General features: G+C 39.4%; 1 long non-coding RNA gene across 1 annotated transcript; it reads left to right on the plus strand.

The window, feature by feature from the left end:
• The first annotated feature begins 1226 nt into the window (after positions 1-1226).
• Positions 1227-8981, plus strand: LOC114014437 (uncharacterized). The gene is made up of 3 exons (XR_003557910.2): positions 1227-1299; positions 7729-7826; positions 8930-8981. It is a non-coding gene; the product is annotated as an uncharacterized LOC114014437 (long non-coding RNA).
• Positions 8982-17662: the final 8681 nt, after the last annotated feature.

Genomic DNA, 17662 nt, shown 5'->3' on the forward strand with positions numbered 1-17662 from the left:
CTTTTACAGCATTTTGATTTAACATACCTGATTCATTGAGAATTGGCTCATTTGCCTTGCTATTTTTCAAGTGATTTCTCCTATAATCTTAAATAGAGATTTGATGGGGGGGAGGAGTTAAGCATTTTGTCTGAAGCCTTCCTCTCACTGTTGTTCTTGCTTACGTGAAACTGTTTAAGGCCATCTGCATCACAATATTTAGAGGAACAGTAGCTTGCCTTCTAATATGCTGTCTGGCCCAAAGCCTGCATTAATCAACTAGCTACTGCATTCCTGTACTTAAAAGTCGCTTTACTCAACCTACTAGTGTTAAAAAGCAGTATCAAAGTGTAGGTTTGGCTTGAGGGAAATTAATGCAATGTAAACAGAAGATTCCCTTGGGGCACAGCTCCAGTCCCAGCTCTGGCATTGTTTGCTTTGTAGCTCAGCTAGGTGCAAAACCTCCTGTTCCCTCTTTCGTAAGTTCAGCCTGTCCAGACCAAAGGATGCACCCACACAGTATGATACAATATAGCCAGGAGAAGGCTGCCTTCCTCCAGGTATGTTGGCTGTGGTGAGAAACAGTTTATTAGCCAGTGTGGTTCAGGACAATGCAAGTTTTTCCACTTCCATAATCTGAGCTGGCTTATGTTTTGGTAAAACACTGTATCACACAGTCCATATCCAAAAGACGCTGGAGTAGAACCTTCTAACAGTTCTAGTGGGATTTTAATGCTACACATTTTTGTAGCTTCTACTTTGCGTGTAATAATACCCTGTTATTTTGTAGAGACCTCTGTGCCTGAAGGTCTCCAAGTGCTTTCAGTTTGCTAGCAATTTCTCCACTGTTGTCTCCTTTGTTGTCTTTCTGCTTGACTTACCTATTGTGTATCCCAGTGGCTGATAGTAGTGCCATCAGCAACAAAGCAAAGAACCTTTGATTGTATTTGCTCTGCACTATACTTGCACACCCTGTGAATAATGAGGAATCTTTGGAATTTATTCAGACTACTAAATTCTGTGATTAAGGACAACAACAGTATGGCATAAAAATCTCTGAATCCCAAAAGAGAATTTTGCACTTGAGTATTTGATGAAGAGAAATGTCTTTATTAGGTCTTTAGTATATTGTGGCTTCATAATTTTGCAACTTGCATTGCTCAAGCCATCAGTTACTAAAAGCCGTTCAGCACAAAACCCCATTGATATTTCAATAAATTAATTGTATTGTTTAAAAACATAGTATCTCCCTCAGAGCAGCCAAAAAGAAACACTTTTGTGTTTGGAAGACAAATTCAGTGGAAACAGTCTACTTCACAGGTAGGAGGATCATTTTTGTCTTTACACTGCTAATTGTGTTGCAGAACTGGTTTCTTTCAACAGGAACTTATCATGAGATAATCTAATTATGAATAATTTTGTTTACCAGACAGTTTTTCTTTGGGAATAGTCTAATGAAGTCTCTCAAAAACTTACCACCTCCTATTGTTGGTTTCCTAGCCCTTCTTCATTAGTGCTTCTTTCATGGCTTTCTCTCTCTTACTCTTGATGATTGTTCCAGAAGAATAATCTCTCATTATTTTAATCTGTATTCCCATTGTGAAGGCCTATCAGTTTAAAGATATAGTTCTGTTATTTATTCTTTAAGCTTTCCAGAAGTGCAAGTATTTGAAAGAATACCTGTATTCTAAAAAGTGTGTTTGTAAGAATGAAGGCTGGAAGATGTTGAAGAAGATTAAGTTATGAGAGGCCTATGGTGCTGCCCATCACCGCAGAATGTGAACATATTCTGCAAAATACCATGGCCGTTGCAGAGTATCTGTTGATCTTCAGGGTGTGTGCTGTCTCATCCTTTCACATAATTATAAATGGGAAATAAAATTCACATAATAAATTGGTAGCTTATGCAGTTGAAGAATTACTGTATTGGGCTCATGCCTTTTAAAAAACCAGCATTGCATCTACCAGTATGTCATAGTCCAAGAATACTGTTCTGTAATAGTTGCCTCTTTCCACATCTCCAACTAAACTGCTACTCTGCAGTTTGTTATCGCAGTCAGTTGTCACATTAGCTCTAGCATTGCAGGAGTGAAAGTGTAAAGTGTGGGATCAAGTCACTCTGCACTCTACTTAAATCTCAAATGGATGGATGGCACCACCTCCACAGGCTAGCTTTCTTCTCCCCCTCCGCCGCTGCACCCCCTGCCCCCCCCCATTTTATTTTCCCTTTTTCTCATTATTTCAAAATGAAGCAACATGAAACCTACCCCCAAATATCTGTCTGCTGACCAGAGCTGTTAAATGCTGGTGCCGGAGAAATGAGTCTGGTCTGACTGCACTAATTAAGTTGGCCAAGGCACTTGAGAATAGCTCAAAGATGAGTCGCAGTGGGAAAGAGAGAGAGTAATACTGATTTCTCGTATATGCATGTATTAAAGGAAACCAGCTGCTCCAAAATACCCTTGGTTAGTGACTGGCTCCACAAGCAGCCTGCTAAGGGAGCAATGTCTGGAGTTTAGTAAAACTGACTTTTTAAAAAGCAGTACTTGAAAAACACAAGGATTGATTGTATTTTTTTCCTCCCCATCTCTACCCTTTCTAATCAAAGTTGCTTTCACCCTAGCTTCTAACAAATGATACTTTTGGCTTCTACAGCTTTTTTTTTCAAAGGGAATATGTTAAAGGGAATATGGGACCATCCTAGCAGGAGGGTCCTACATGAATTGCTTTACCCTCAGGGTGAGATAAATGTGCTAAAGCCCTCTTCTGGTTTTGAGCAATTGAACTAGACTGGTTTGGCTCCAGAGCTTTTTCTATCACTGCTGATTTTGTGTGCTTTGTTGATTATGCTCCACCACTTTGAATGTTTTTTCTGGTTTTATAGAAACAAAGACAGTAATAGCAATGGTTGGAAAATGGAGCCGACAACAAATGTGAAGCTGATATTCCCATGTCTTCCTTCCTTGGCATGTCATTACTGAAGGTTCTGAGAGGCTTCTGTTTAGTATCACGTTCAGTCTCCTGTAGTGTAAACTACCTATTACTTTTCGCAAGTGCTGATAACTCCCATCTTCTAGCAGAAGTCCAGTGTGAGTAACTGTATAACTTTCTACGTAATATTCCTCTGCAGTTTCAGTTGAACATGTTCTTCACTTCCTGAATTAGATTGTGCAGCCCATGAATGGCCAAATGGCAAGTGCCAACTCTTAGCTCTGTTTTGGATGAGCAAATCTCTCTGAGAAAGAGGAGAGAGAGAATGTTTGTCCCTATAATTTCAGTTTGTAGTGCTGTTCCCTACAGCTCTTTATAGAGTCCAGTACACATCTTCATTGCAATAAGAAAGAAATACCGTTGGTTGTTACGTGATCAACTGTTACGGGGAAAGCAAGCTACTGAACTTGTGATCTCATCAGAATTTGTCCTGCAGCAGTTCTGTGCTGAGCTTTGTATTGTCAAGTCCTTACAAAGAAAAATGGCTTCTCTTTTTTTCTTTTTTCTTTTTTTTTTCCTTTTCCCACTACATCAAAAAAAAGTACAATGGAAAGAGGAATGGTTATTTTTTCAATATTGCCTGTTTGTTTTGCATATCTGGCTGGAGTCTTCCAGCTAAATAAGGAAGTCACAAAAGCAAGGTAGGGAGTGAATGGAACTTCCAGGAAGAGATGTTCCAGCAACTGGATCACTAATTTCATATTTAGGAGACTTGAGTATAAGTTCCTTCTCTCAGGAGAATTTCTACTACAGTAGGTAAGTCATTTTGACTTTCTGCGGCTCAGCCTCCTCTGTTCTGCAGTAGAGCTAACAGCATTGCCTTGCTAGAGCTTGCTGTGGTGAATACTAGTTCACTCTGGTTTCAGGGAGATACGCACTGGGTGGGAATCATTGCTGCACTGCTATGCCTGTGCTTTTCCTGAGGATGTTGGATTGTGGTTCTAGCAAATGCTGTTCCAGATTTCACTCAATTCTCATTTCTCTGGTAGAGAGTATATGAAAGGAAAAGACCCAAGCCAGTTTGGTGGTTCTTTTCCAAAAGACTGGTGAAAGAGTGAGTATTTTGGGCAGAGTGGGAGGGTGTTTGGGTTTTTGCTTGCTATTTCTCCATCTCCACAGAAAATGCTGAAGATCATTTGCATGTGTGCACAGTGGGAGAAGATGCCCGACTGGGATCCAAACAGAAATGAAACAGAACTTGCAAAGTTCAAAGCTGACACAATCCAAGTTCTTGCTACTGGGGGGGCAGGGGGAAGTTCCTCTATTTTTCCTTTATTAAAAAAAAAAACCAAAACAAACAAACACAAAACAAAAAACGACCCTCATCTTCCTTTTAAAAAATGCACCCATTTAAATCAGCACACTGATTTAAGAGAGGGAGATTTCTGTTCGTGAAGCCTGGTTTTAATCATCAGATGAATTTTGAGACAACCTCTGAACATTCAGCACTTGTGGTCAGTTTTCCCCACCCAAAAAACTAGTGGGTTTTGCAGACATTCCATAAACACAGGAAGCTTTGACTGTGTCTCTAACAGATAGGGAGACAGAAAAGCAAAATACACACAATATAAAGGCAAAATCTAAACTTGCCATGCTAGCTCACAGGAATGTAGTCCAGAAGTTTTTCCCTATAGCCAGAGCCAGATGTTTCAAAGACAATATCCAAAATCTCTGAAGTACAATTCTGACATCACCTGCCTATGTTTTAGATTTCTTTTTAATTATTGATTTTCCTCCGTGAAGCATGGGACTTTATATTCAGTTTGAGTCTTCAGTTTGATTTTGTTTCTTAGACGGGGGAAAGGAGCAACATGGAGGGCTAAAAAACTGTGCTGTGGAGAATTCCCATGGTGTTTGGATTTCTGATGATCTCATAACTGGTCTTAATTTCTGTCTGCTGAAGTATTAGCCTCAATTTTATCAGCAGCAGTAAGTTTCATGGATTAACTACGTTTTATCCAAGTTTTCTTTTCATCCATTTTAAAATGTCTGTCTTCCAGCTCCTTACTCAATGTCTCTTTTTTTTTTTAACTTGAGAGTAGCCAAAAAGAAATTCCCATCTTTTTTTCCTGCACCATTTATTATTTTTATATAGCCTGACTGCTGTTACTCTTCTTTCTAAAAGAAACATTTATGTTCTTTTCATCCATGCTTTTTTTCAAAGAGAAGTCTTTCCTTTCCTTGATCTAGTTCCCTCACCAGTCTTTCTCCTCAGCTTTGCTTTTGGCCACTTACTCACCAGAACTGAAGCCACTAATACAGGTGAAGGTACCCTCTCACTTTCACATAGCCTTTAAATATCGTAATGATTTTCTTTTCCACTTGAGTGTTAACCTTTCTAACCTCAACAGCCCAATGAATGGAGACTTTAACAGAACTGCCAACATTTAGCCCCCATGAGCAGTTATAGTCAGTTATTAATAGGTGAAAATCAGAACACTTTTTCCAAAGTGCATTATTTCTCTCTGAAAAATAAAGAATTTGCCTGATGCTAGTCTGTCGACTTTTCCCATTTCTACCCAGTTAAAATTACAGGAGAGAACCTTTAACTGGGAAATATTTAACAATTCCTGATGATTTCTGCGAATAAGTTGTTATTGTTGAAGTAGCTGAATCTAAGGGATTTAATCATTCTAGATTTAGAATTATGAATCAGAGTCATTTCATATTTTTTAGAATCAACAGTCTTTGATGAAGAGCTTCCTCATTTTTTAATCTGTTTTCTAAAGTTCTGTTTTAATATGATTTCTCACTTCACAACTGGAACACAATGATGACAGCCTGTTTGTCAACAGAAACCCCATTCCAGAATTTTTGTTCTGTAGAAAAGTTTCAAAGTAAAAAAATTAATCAAATTGGACCAAAAAAATACAGATTTTGACATTTCCAGCAGTGGGGGGAAAAAAAATAGTAAGGATCTTTCATGATATTGTAAAATACTGGTGGTATTAAAGTAACAATGGAAAACAATTTTATTTCGTAGTAATGTGTATGTTCCTGCAGATCTTTCAGATTTCAAGTGCACTATCCTGTGGTAAACTCCTCTGTAATAAGCTTATTTTGTTTACCTGAACTGCTCTGTGTTAACAAAAACAAGTTAAAAGAGTGCATATTTTATTGTACTCTAAAATTAGGAATTATAACTTCTGAGGTATTGAGCCTTTAACCCTCACTGCATCATCTATAGCTTGTGTTCAGGAAAAGATTGACTTATCGTTACTGACTTTCTGTTGGAAGCTGTTTCATTTGGTTTGATCAAACTATCCATTAGCACCCCAGTTTCCAGTTAAAATCTGCCTTTGGTGTATTCCTACCCTGTCCTGCTCCTCTTATATCAGATCAGCCTGAAATCTGGAAGTTGTTATCTCCATCACTGATGGACATTGACGCAGTTCTTCCCTGCAAGCTCCACATCCCCTGCTCCTTTGGGCGTGCTTCGAAACTAGTTAATAATAAGGAAAGAAAGGCTCCTGGCCCTCCACATTGTTTTATTAAGCTTTCCTGCATTATAGCTTTAACACCATACACTCATTTTCCATCCTGTTTCCAACGTTAAACCACACATGATAAGCAAACTTTGTTTTACAAGTCAGTGTAGTTAAATGGCAACATGGTAGATAAATTGCACACGTTAAAGCAGTTCTGGTGGTGTGCACCAAGGCCTCATCCAAAAAGAACTCTGAATCAGCTTTCTCAAGGGAGCTGTCATCAGCCTTGGAGAACTCCCTGCTAATAATCAAATGTCATGTGGCCCCACCAGCTACAGGCTAAAATTGACTTACGCTGGGTTTTTCAAATTGAAAACTTGCAGTGTCTTTGAGTCCTTTATTCTGCGGAACTGTTGTTTTCAGCAGTATTTTTGGCTAATTCATACACCACAAGCTTCTCTGGGAAATGTAGTGAACACCTGTAAGTGCAGGATGCTGAATTAAGTCACGTGCAGGCTTTCAAAAGCAGAAATAGAGAGGTGAGGCCCCTTTTCCACTGGGAGCAGCTGGCTCCCAGTGGAACAAGATGTCTCTGTGCCACCAGTGTCCTTCAACCCAAAAAGTTTTCACCCAAACCTGCGTTTTTGCATTGTACTGATGAAGAGCTTGGGATCTGTGGCCGGGCATCACTCACGTTAGCGTGACAGACAGATACCAGACCTTTTTCTTGAAAATTAATAAAGGGGGGATTATCATGCTTTTGTCTTCATTTTGGCATGATAATTAGGCACGGATAATTCAATACAAGATTATAGCAACTTTGTGAAAGTAAAGGACTAGTATGAATAACTATTACAGCTGTCAACATTTCTATGCTGTTTTTAGGGGATTAATATGCAACCACAAAAATTCGTTCCAGGCAGAAAATTGGCATTAAAAGATGCAGTCCAGGATTATTTTTTTTTCCCTTAAATTTGAATTTAATCCAGTTGGCCATTTTTAAGTAGGAAAAAGACTTTGTGTTTTTGAAGGTAGAGATTCCTAACATAGTTCTGGTTTCAGGAGGAATATTTAGGGAAATAACAGGGGCCGCAGGACTCTGCCTCATACCTTGCCCCCATTCTGCCTCTCTTCAGCAAACGTATTCTGCTTTGTTATGGGTTTACACTTTATCACAGCCTATGATAGGGACAGATAGAAGTGTGGCTGTAGGTTTATTCTTCCTCAGTTTTCTTTTTCATTCAATTAGGTATTTGACTTTTAGTAGCAGTTGAGAGTTTCTTTGGGAAGTTCTGGAAAACTACATCTTTGTTATGTATTCTGTCCTCAGCGGGCACTTTCCATGTCCACGTGTAATACAAATTAAGCACCCCAAGATGTCCTGAAAGTCGTCGCCTTTCCCCAGTCATCGTAACTCTCTTCCAACAGGTAGGTTTTCAGCTATTTCTGTGTGAGTGTCTATTGTGAAGACAGTAGCAGCAGAAATTGAACTAGTCCCAGTGTCTTGCAGCTGTGTTTCTACTGCCAAATTTCCTCTACTCTGGGGAAGAAAAATCTAGCTTTTACATAGCAAATACCTCATGACTTAAAATAATAAGGGAACTCAGAAAAGGAAGAGAAAGAATGTTTAAAATGTTAAGAAAAGATCTTCTTAATTGAGAGAGATTAAGAAAATCCAGAAATTTTCTTACTTAGAAATGAAGAACCCCTGAATGGAGGGTTCACTCAGGATTTTGTGAGCTGCAAAATGCTCAGCTGGCAGGGAAAATCACTCAGTGACTTGTTCATTTTTCTTTTTACATTGAGTGTCTAGTTTTTCTTTAAAAATAAGCAGTGTAGGTTCTATGCTGAATTCCAGTACTGAGTAACATAAACCCTGAAATTTTTTTGTAAGTTCAAACAAAAACTATGCCATGAGGTAACAAAGAATCCGCTATTCTTGGTCTGGGTTTTACTTTGTACATTGCCTGTGAACTTACAGTATTACTTATTACTGTTGTGCTGTCTGTGGTGCAAAATGGAGTTCTGTTGCCCTAATATCTGAGAAAACAAAAGCACTGAGTGCTTATATTTGAATCATAGAAGAGGAAGAGCAGTACTGTATTCCCCGTTTTACTGAGACCCAGAGTGAGTATGTTGGCTTTGTCAGAGATCGCTCAGATAGTCTGGGGCAAGGCTGACCAGAGTCTGGCCTGGTAGTCTAATGCCTTGTTAATCTGCGCCTCTTGTCACCAGCCGTGTTATCTTGAAGGCAACAGTCTGTTAAAGGAACTGGTGCGATTCCATATGGCTTCTAGCTCCAGTGATTTTAATGGCACTTCATGTTGATGGTTTTATTATTTTTTTTGGTAAAATTTTCTCCCTCTTCCCTTTATACTGATGCTAAAATGTGTTGTATAGATTACTAGAAATAATTGTGATCGTTGATAACAAGCAGTGTAGTGGAAGATGTCAATATGCTTAGTTTATGTACAGTTCTCACAGTGCTTCACAAATAGCAGTTCTTAAACCAGTTTTGAATTTTTTCACAGTATACTGACTCAAAACCACAGGCACAGAGCAGGTAAGTGACATGGCAAAGGCACCAACTGGCAATCAGTGACAAGCTCTGATTTAGAATAGGGTTCCTTCCTTCCTTCTGATCCCTGCAATGTTACATGAGCTTGTATAAAACTTCTCTTTCAATTAAGAAAAGCAGGTAATATTTTCAGAATCCACACCATCAAAACAGTTACATTTGTCCTTAGTTTACTGTATTTAAATTTAAAGAACAAGATTCACAGCTCTTATGAAGCTTGGCATTGTCACTTATTGAATAAATTATTTATTTAGAGGGAAAAAAGCCAAAACCACTCTCCCCCAACCATTTTGTCAGAATGCTTGAAAGCTTAGGGTCTTCATGCTTTGAAAACCAGTTGTTAAACAAAATAAACTGCGTGCAGGAAGGAGTGAAATTCAAAGTCATACAAAGTTCAAAAAGGGTAAAAAGAAATACAGAGAGCTTATTCTCAGCACCAAGCTCCTACACCAATACTGAGAATTAATTCACCTCAGATTAGAGGCAGAAGGATCCCATTGTTTTTGTTTTATTATTTATTTTTATTATTTGTTATTTATTTTGTTACTTATTTTTCACTACATTGAAATACCCCATACATAACATTTCAGACCAAGTTATTTATTATTTCTATTTTTAATGTATGCTGCGGGAGCATATTATTTTCCCTGTCTATAGAGCACTCAACAGCCAGAACTAGGTATTTTTCCTATGCATCCATCCTCCTGAGGTGGTATTTTGCAGAATGGAGGAGGACTTGCAGATACCCCATTTAATTAGAGAAAACAATGGTCAGGTCTACTCTGCAGAGAAGAGCCCCATTTTAGCAATCCTGGCTCTAGTGCCAAGCAAGCTGCTGATTCTACATTGGGCAGCACAATAATCATGCAGAGATAATAAGCCGAGTTTGGTCCTGGCAGTGCTGTATGTGCTCATTAGCCTATATACCTTTGTGTACTAATGCAGCTAAATTTCTTTCAGTTCTGACACTAACTTGTTTAACACTTGCTTGGGGATTTTTACTAGGTGCTCATTATATGATACATACATGCCTAAAGGATCTGCAAAGTGAACCTGGTAATAAGTAAATGATGCTGTGGGAAGGGAAAAAATAAATAATAACAATACCAGTAAGTTTAAAATATATCTTTGCCTTGAGTACAGGAAATGCATTTACACCCTGGAGTATTATAGAAACAGGCACCTATATTTTGCTTTACATCAAAGTAATTTGGAAAGTGCTTAGTGCGAACAAGAAGAGCTCATGTGTGATGTGTATGATGTACTTTTCTCATTTGAGCGGTTGTGGAGAGCAACAGAATGAAATTAATGCTCTGCCTTTGCAGTGAAAATAACATGAAACAATTCTGTTTTGTGCAACAGCCCTGACAAAAGCACAGCAGATGGCTTTTCTAATGCAAGTTAAGGTTTAGCTGCTCAGCGTGAACCTCGGCTTCTGTCACAGGATTTATTTCAGCAAACCAACAGATCTTAAAATACTGCTTACCTGTTACACACTCAAATTCAAATGAATTAGTAAAATATTTTTTTAAATAACCCTGTTTTCCTTAGTGTGTACTTGGTATCAGCGTGCACATGTTACATATCAGCTGAATGTTAACCAGTTTTATTAATAAAAGTGGGAGCAGAGGAGCGAGTGCTGGCCAGATCTTGCCTTGAAAACCATTCAGGCTATCAGGGGCCACAGCAGAAACTGAAAGCTGCCGATACAGAAGTCAAACCGGCAACTTGTTAGGGACCCAAAAACTGCCTCTGCTTTACGCAGCTTAGGCTTGTAGCAGTCGTCAGTTTTCAACAAGGTCTTCAGAAGGAATAGCTGTTGGCATGCAGAACCTCATCCTGTTGGTGATGAAATGAGTCAGAATGTACAGTCCTTCTCAGCCCAGATGAACGGGTCCAGAAGATCTAAATCTCACTAAATCTCAGCAGCTGTATTGTTGAAGCCTTTGCTCTAGAGCTGCATGTTAAAGAAGAAAAGCTGTGAGCAGCTTTCAGCTTCATCAGGATTTGTGTTTGATACACTGGTGTCAGAAGTAAACGTTAAGTCATGCAGCCTCTGTTAGAATTCATCCTTTCTCATAAACAGCTGAAGTAAAATTGTAATCAACAAAGTAAAACTCTTGCAAAAAGGCCACTGGGGAATTCTGCCTCTGGTTAAGCTCACTGGTGGCTGCTCTGGAAGAGTGTGCAGTTGATTCTTCGTAAAATGTTAACTTCAGCCACGAACTTTCAAGAGTCACTCTGACAGGGGGCTCTAGTAAAAGTCCAATTGTTTGCTAAGCTTGCTGTCCCTGTAGGCAAATGAATGTTAAAATAGCTTCTAATGAAACTTTAGCTTCTGGCTGGCTCCTAGCCTGTTATCCAGCTGTAGCAGCTATGCCATTTGAGTGCCAGTTTTCAATTCTACTTGATTAGCAATTCGTGCAGACCATGGGATGGTTGAGATGAATGTTAAACAGATTGACATGCGGAGGATTACCACTTCAAACAGTTTTATTGTTGACACCTGCAAGCCACTGCTTTGCTAACCGTTGTTACAGTGCCAGTGATTAGCTGGGAGAGGTGTGACACCAAGTTCTAGGCAGACTTCAAAATTGTGTTGCTCAGTAAAATTGATCTGGAAATTTGGAATCCAGAGGCCGTTTTACCTTCAAAATGAAAACGAGCTGTGAGCAATAATGACCTGCCGTCGTCATATCAGTGCTTGAAACTGCCATCTGCATGCTGGAATATGCATGTGGATACACCGCATTCACTATTGCAGCACCTTTGTGATGGGCATGCAGAGGTGGTCCTTCCTGCTGTTAACCGAGGGTTGTTGTCTGGCAATCCCATAGCAGTCTTACATTCAGCATTCTTTTGTAGCTTTCCCAAGCAAATCCAAAGCCATTCACTCTGGCGTTGTGATATGCGAGATAATTTTGACGAACTCAAAAATCATTTTCTCTGAAGAAAAATGGTATTCTTTGTGGAATTTGACAATTTGTTATTTCAGATATTCCCTTTTAGTAATTTGGTTCTTGCACTGGGATGTAAGAGTTTGTCTTCTGAAGTTTGAGGAAGTACATTCAAATCAGGATTAATTCCAGGAAAATTATCTAGGAATTTATTTTTTCTGTTTTACTGGGTCAGGGAGGAGTGTGTAATTGTAAATTATACAGACCCATGAATTCTGTCCAAACAGCTTTCCATAGCAAAATAGCATGAGGACAAATGGGGACGTCAAGTAAATTCTTTAACTAGAAAAGCATTAACTGCCAAGTAATTAGTGAAGGGTTTCAGCGTTACAAAGAAAAATGATAAGAAACTAATGAGAGGACAGATTAATATATATTTGTTATTCCAGTGGATTTGATTTATAGTGTTTACTATTGCTGAATCTCATCTGTCATGTTAATAATGTGTCAAGTTGTCAGCTCAAAGACCTCAGTGATATGAAATGCATGTTTGCACCCAGGGAGGATAGGAAAGAACAAGCTGAAGTTGTGGGATACGGGGAGATAGATGTCAGAAGGATGGAGTTAGCACCTGGGCTTACACTCTGATTTCCTGAACTGAGACTAAACACTTTCACAGTTCTCCTGCTGTAGCAGCAAGTTCCCGGCTGTACAAATACAAGGCCTGAAGCAAAGGGGATAAGGTATTAATTGTTCTGCTACATGATGAACGATTGTTTATAAAATAAGGCTGAATGCATCTTTCTTCCCTTTCTCTCCTCCCAGAAGAAAGACTCGGAACAGATCAGAGAAAAAAACTTCTCTAGTTTTCAGTAGAGAATTTTTCTTTTCTTTAAAAAAATATAAATTTTTTTTTTTGTTCCCTGGTGGGTGTAGTTATGATGGCAATAAGAAAACTTTGGCTAGAACTGGTAGGGTTAGCTGTTGACAAAAATGTATGTTATTTACAGATACAGTCATTTAGGTTCTCAGGATCTTCCCACCAGAAAGGTGAATATTCAGTTCACATAAGAAAGACTTCCAGAAGTAATCTCTTTACCTTGTAGGCTTATATAATGCATTTTGTCAGTTTAATTACCTGCTTATTTTTTTGAGCTATACACACAGTTTGATTGAAATGGAATAATTGCTGAAGATCAACTGTAACGATAGCTCTGTCTGCTATCAGAAAATTTGCTTTTCTCAGGGCCAGATCCACACGGCAGAAATTCCCCATGCCGGTATTCCCTCTTGGCTAGGAATCTCTGAAGGCTTCTGTCTAGTTTCCTGGGCCATCAGTCACAAGCAGGTAGGTTGAATTTGGGCTGCATGAATGTGAATGTATTTTCCCAAATCCTGTCCAAATTCAGACTGATGTCTTGTTGTGTCACCACTGAGAACCTCCACAAACCAAAACCTAATTTCTGGCAGGAGTGCTCACATGTACAGCCCAGAAACTTGTGTCGATTCACTTACTGGAGCAGCTTTTTCTTTTCTAGCCTTCTGTGCTGCAGGAGTTGCTACTGCTATATGTTCCCTTCCAGGAACTCTGCTATATGATTTCAGGACATTCCTAAAACACTTTCAGGTTTCTCAGTTGCAGCCAAGAGAAGGGAAATAGCTGTCTGCCCTGATATGTCTCTACAGCATCTCCCTCTGTACTGTTGTGCAGAGGGGTGGACATCAGAAATACCATTAGGTTTCCTGTCTCCTTTTTTCCATGGCTGCTCTGTTCCACTATTTACGGTCAGCGTAGGCTGCTGTACCAGTAAGATCAGTAACATACATCTGTTAAGGATATGTAATGGTAACTGTTCTTTGTTCTGTCAGGGAAAAAAAAGAATCCCTGATGAAACTGCAGAGCTGTACTTCAGTACAGCTTGTAGTCATGTAGATGTGGCAGTAGATGTTATGACGATAGTGTATTTATCTATATATAGCTCAAAGCATCTGCAAATAAACCGCTTAAGAAGGACGGAACTATGTCTTTTGAAGGTACAGGCCTTCCAGGACAGTGGGTCTTACTACAACTTTTTCCTCACCTTGCATTCAGTAGAACTGGGTCTGATGTCATTTGGCATGGTGTAAACCGGAGGAGTTCCACGAAATCCGATGTATTTTCTGCGGCAGTGTAAGGTTACGGCTGCGCTCTTTCGCGGAGAGAGTCACTTCCTTTTGGATCGGTCGATTCACAGTTCCTTTCAGTTTGGTGTTTGGGTACAGTTGATTTTAGTCTTTCTTTTTTCTTTTCCCCACAATACACATTGCTTGCCCTTTCCTGTTACTTCTCCTCTTCAGCATTCTTGTTTTCTCTTTCCCAATAACATGCTTTAAGTCAAAGTGGACTGGGTGCTTTTTTGCAAGACCGTTTTTTTAAACACCAGATTACTGTAGTCAAATTCAAATAAATGACTTCACCAGAGACTTCACTGAGAGGAACATAAATCCAACAATGTATAAATACAAGCAAACACAGTTTTAAATGATCTCTTTATCTTTTTTGGCCTAAATCTCTCTGCAGCTATAAAAAGAAGGATGTGGGAAAGCATCTAACAGAGCGTGATCTTTATTTTTGGTCTTTCCATTACTTGTTTTTTGTTTATTTTTTCAGAGAATTACATTAGTAATTCATAACTACCAGCTAAAGCAAATCTGATTTTAAAAGGAAACACAATACAAAACCCTGGGAGACATGTTTGGTCAGCTGAAAAGTAGTGAGTAACAGTAGCGTAATGAGGGTGAAAGGAGTCTTGCAAAAAGAAGAAAAAGACCTTCTCAGAGCTATTTTAAGATCTTAGGTCATGAGTTAGGTCATGAGCTTCTTAGCATTTGGTGTGGTATCTGAGTAGACCCTTGGATTATAGATCAGGGCAGGTGCAGAAGACTGTACTATAAATACTTTTACCCTTAAGGAGTTCACAAATGTCTTGAATGACAAACCAGACAGAAACGAATCAGTTCTGAAGAAGCAAATTATTAAAGTAAGTTTAGAAGTATTTAAAGTTTATTTTCCAACAAGTCATCCCATCATTCTTGATTATAAAAGCCAAACTGCTCTTCACTGTTACCTTAGAAATGCTACAGAAAACCTTTTACGGAGTTACAGCATGTATTTATTAAGCATGACTGGCATGTTCGGGGTATTTCTGTACTCGTTTGCTCCCTACTGAGCTGTGCAGAGACCTGACCATCACAATTCCGGCCTTCTATTTTAGGGCCTTCTCTTGCCCTATGGCTGGAGCATATATGACCAATTCCGTCAGGGCAAGTTTTGCCATTTATACACGTCTCTTAGAAATATTGTCCCTCAGCTCCCCTAGTACGAAACACTCAGAGATCCTGACAGGATAAAGCGCACTAACTATAATGGTAAAAGCTGCCTAATTTCATCAGTATCTATTGTTTTATTTGTTTTCCAGGTGAATACAGATGTTTTCAGTTTCCTATTTTCTCACCATATACCACACTCATGTTGCTGCTCCCTTTGTCCAGAATGAACCTTCCAGTTTTACAAGGGCTTGCAGATGTCTCAAGAAACCTTTGAGAAATTAATTTGTATTTTATTTATATTTGCCTCCCTATGAAGGAACACTCTCTTTTCAAATGAAACATGCATGAGTTCACTCCAACTGACCTAATTTGAATCCTTAATCATCTTTTAAGAGGCATGTTTTCATAGAACTGGCAGAACCAGTTGTAGTGTAAAGTTAGGTGTCATTTCCTGTGTATTCCTTAGGGGGGGAGGGGGGAAAAAAGGAGGGAAAAAAAAAAAAAAAGAGAAAAAGATAAAGAAAAGGAAAAGCAACTCCAAGGCCTTGTTTGAAATTTTTCCAAATGAATATATCCACCGACCCTTTTGTTTGTTACTGGAATCAACAGGGTGAACTGCCTTTGACCAGCCCAATCCATGCACAAAAAAGTAGATCCTTCTCAAGGCAAATTTCTGCCCGTGTCAAAGGATATACAATATGACAGAAACACAGGTTCCAGCCTTGCTCTAGGAAATTATACCATATTGTCAGTAAGCCTGAAGTGCAACATCACCTCCTCACAGGAGGAGTAGTGAACGTCAAAAACAGTATATCCTTCTCTTTGTGTTGGCTGTCCAGATTTTCTGAAGAGCCTGATTAAATCAACAGAATCCGGAAAGGTAGGTACTCCCCAGGAGCAAGTAAAACTGCTGCTGGGGAGTTCCCGCACCATTTGTCAATGAGGGGGATGAGACAGCTGCTGTGGTGAAAACCAAAAAAGGGAGTAAGTAACATGACAGAATTAGTATTATGTCAGAAAAGCAGAGTTTGTGCTGCCTTCTTTTATGAGTATGCATAAATAATTTGTATATAGTCTTTCTTCACATATCAATTAGAGGGAGAGAGTATACAACCTACTTTGATTTCTTTCTTAGCCAGTTGGAACAGAAATTTCAAAGCAATTGAAATTGTTAATGAAAGGTACAGCAAGCATGTTTGCACGTGTCTGTACTTTCCACATTCTCTCTTACGAGGAGAAAAAAAAAATTTAAATCGCCACCAGCCAATTCAGCCCCCAAGGATACAGGGTCATCTTGATACAAAAAAAGCTTATTAACTGGACATTTTCACATAAGTGGAACCTCAAAATTTTGTTTTTCTGTGGAGGTGATAGCATCCTTCAGGTATTTTCTTAAAAAACTTTCAGCTCCTTTCCTTGTCTCCATATTTCATACTTTCTCACGTATCCCAGACGCTCCCATGTCATGGCTAACATTCTTCTAGAAAAATGGAGCTGCACAGAAATTCTTTAAGAGCCTATCAGCACCACTCCCAAATTAGCCAGACAGGATACTGTTTGTTTAATTTCGCAGGACATTTGCTTTCCCCAGACCCAGAAGAGTGAGTTCCAAGCCATGATACTTTACACTTTTTAAGGGATTTTTTTGTGGCAGAGTAAGTTCTCCTAAAGTAGGAACAAAACATACTGATATATTTCATAATGCAGTCAGGTTGTTGAACAATATATAACTAGATGTCTTTTAAATATTCACTATACTTACCCCAGAAAAGCCCTAATCTGTTCTAACTGGCTATATTGTAAAAGCAAGATAAGCGGAAAGAAAAAAAGCTACACTTTGGAGTCAGCTGGACTAAATCTGCGGATTTTTTCAACACTCTGTTGCCTGGTGTTCTTAAACGTTTCATGACAGTGCGGTGCTGTTTGTTTTTTGATGGATCTAAGCAGTAGTTTTTGGGAACTGGCAGGGATGAATGAGCAATATTGTCTCTATAGACAAGAGAGAATTCTGCCCTCTAGAAACATTTTGATAATTTCCCCTATTATTACTGTTTTTTACAACCCTCGCACAAGAGCGTGGTTATTAAACCAAAGCAGTGAGAAATCATCTTCTTTAAGTAGGAGTCAGGAAAAAAGTTTGTGCTTTGGCAATGGCCTTCCCCGCTCTCTGGTGACAATGCACTCGAGTCCCTGTGCCTCGTTGCTGGCCTCTCTGAACTGGGTGCAGTTCATCGCCCCGTTCCAATGGCCTTTCTCAGGAGGAGGGGAAGGGGCTGTTGGGCTGACCCCAGATCCGGGGGCTTTGCTGCCTTGCAGAGCTGAAGCTCCATGATGCAGCGTGTGGAAGCCCTCTAGGAGCTGGGCTCCACTGCCCTGCAACCCAGCCCTCGCTGCCCCTGCTTGGGCGGGAAGCCCTGGGACGTTCCCTCCTGCTGCAGAGTAACGTCGTCGGTTCAGCTGATGCAGTGACAGCACCAGGG

Source organism: Falco cherrug, chromosome 7 (assembly GCF_023634085.1).
Source record: "Falco cherrug isolate bFalChe1 chromosome 7, bFalChe1.pri, whole genome shotgun sequence".
NCBI classification, from domain to species: domain Eukaryota; kingdom Metazoa; phylum Chordata; class Aves; order Falconiformes; family Falconidae; genus Falco; species Falco cherrug.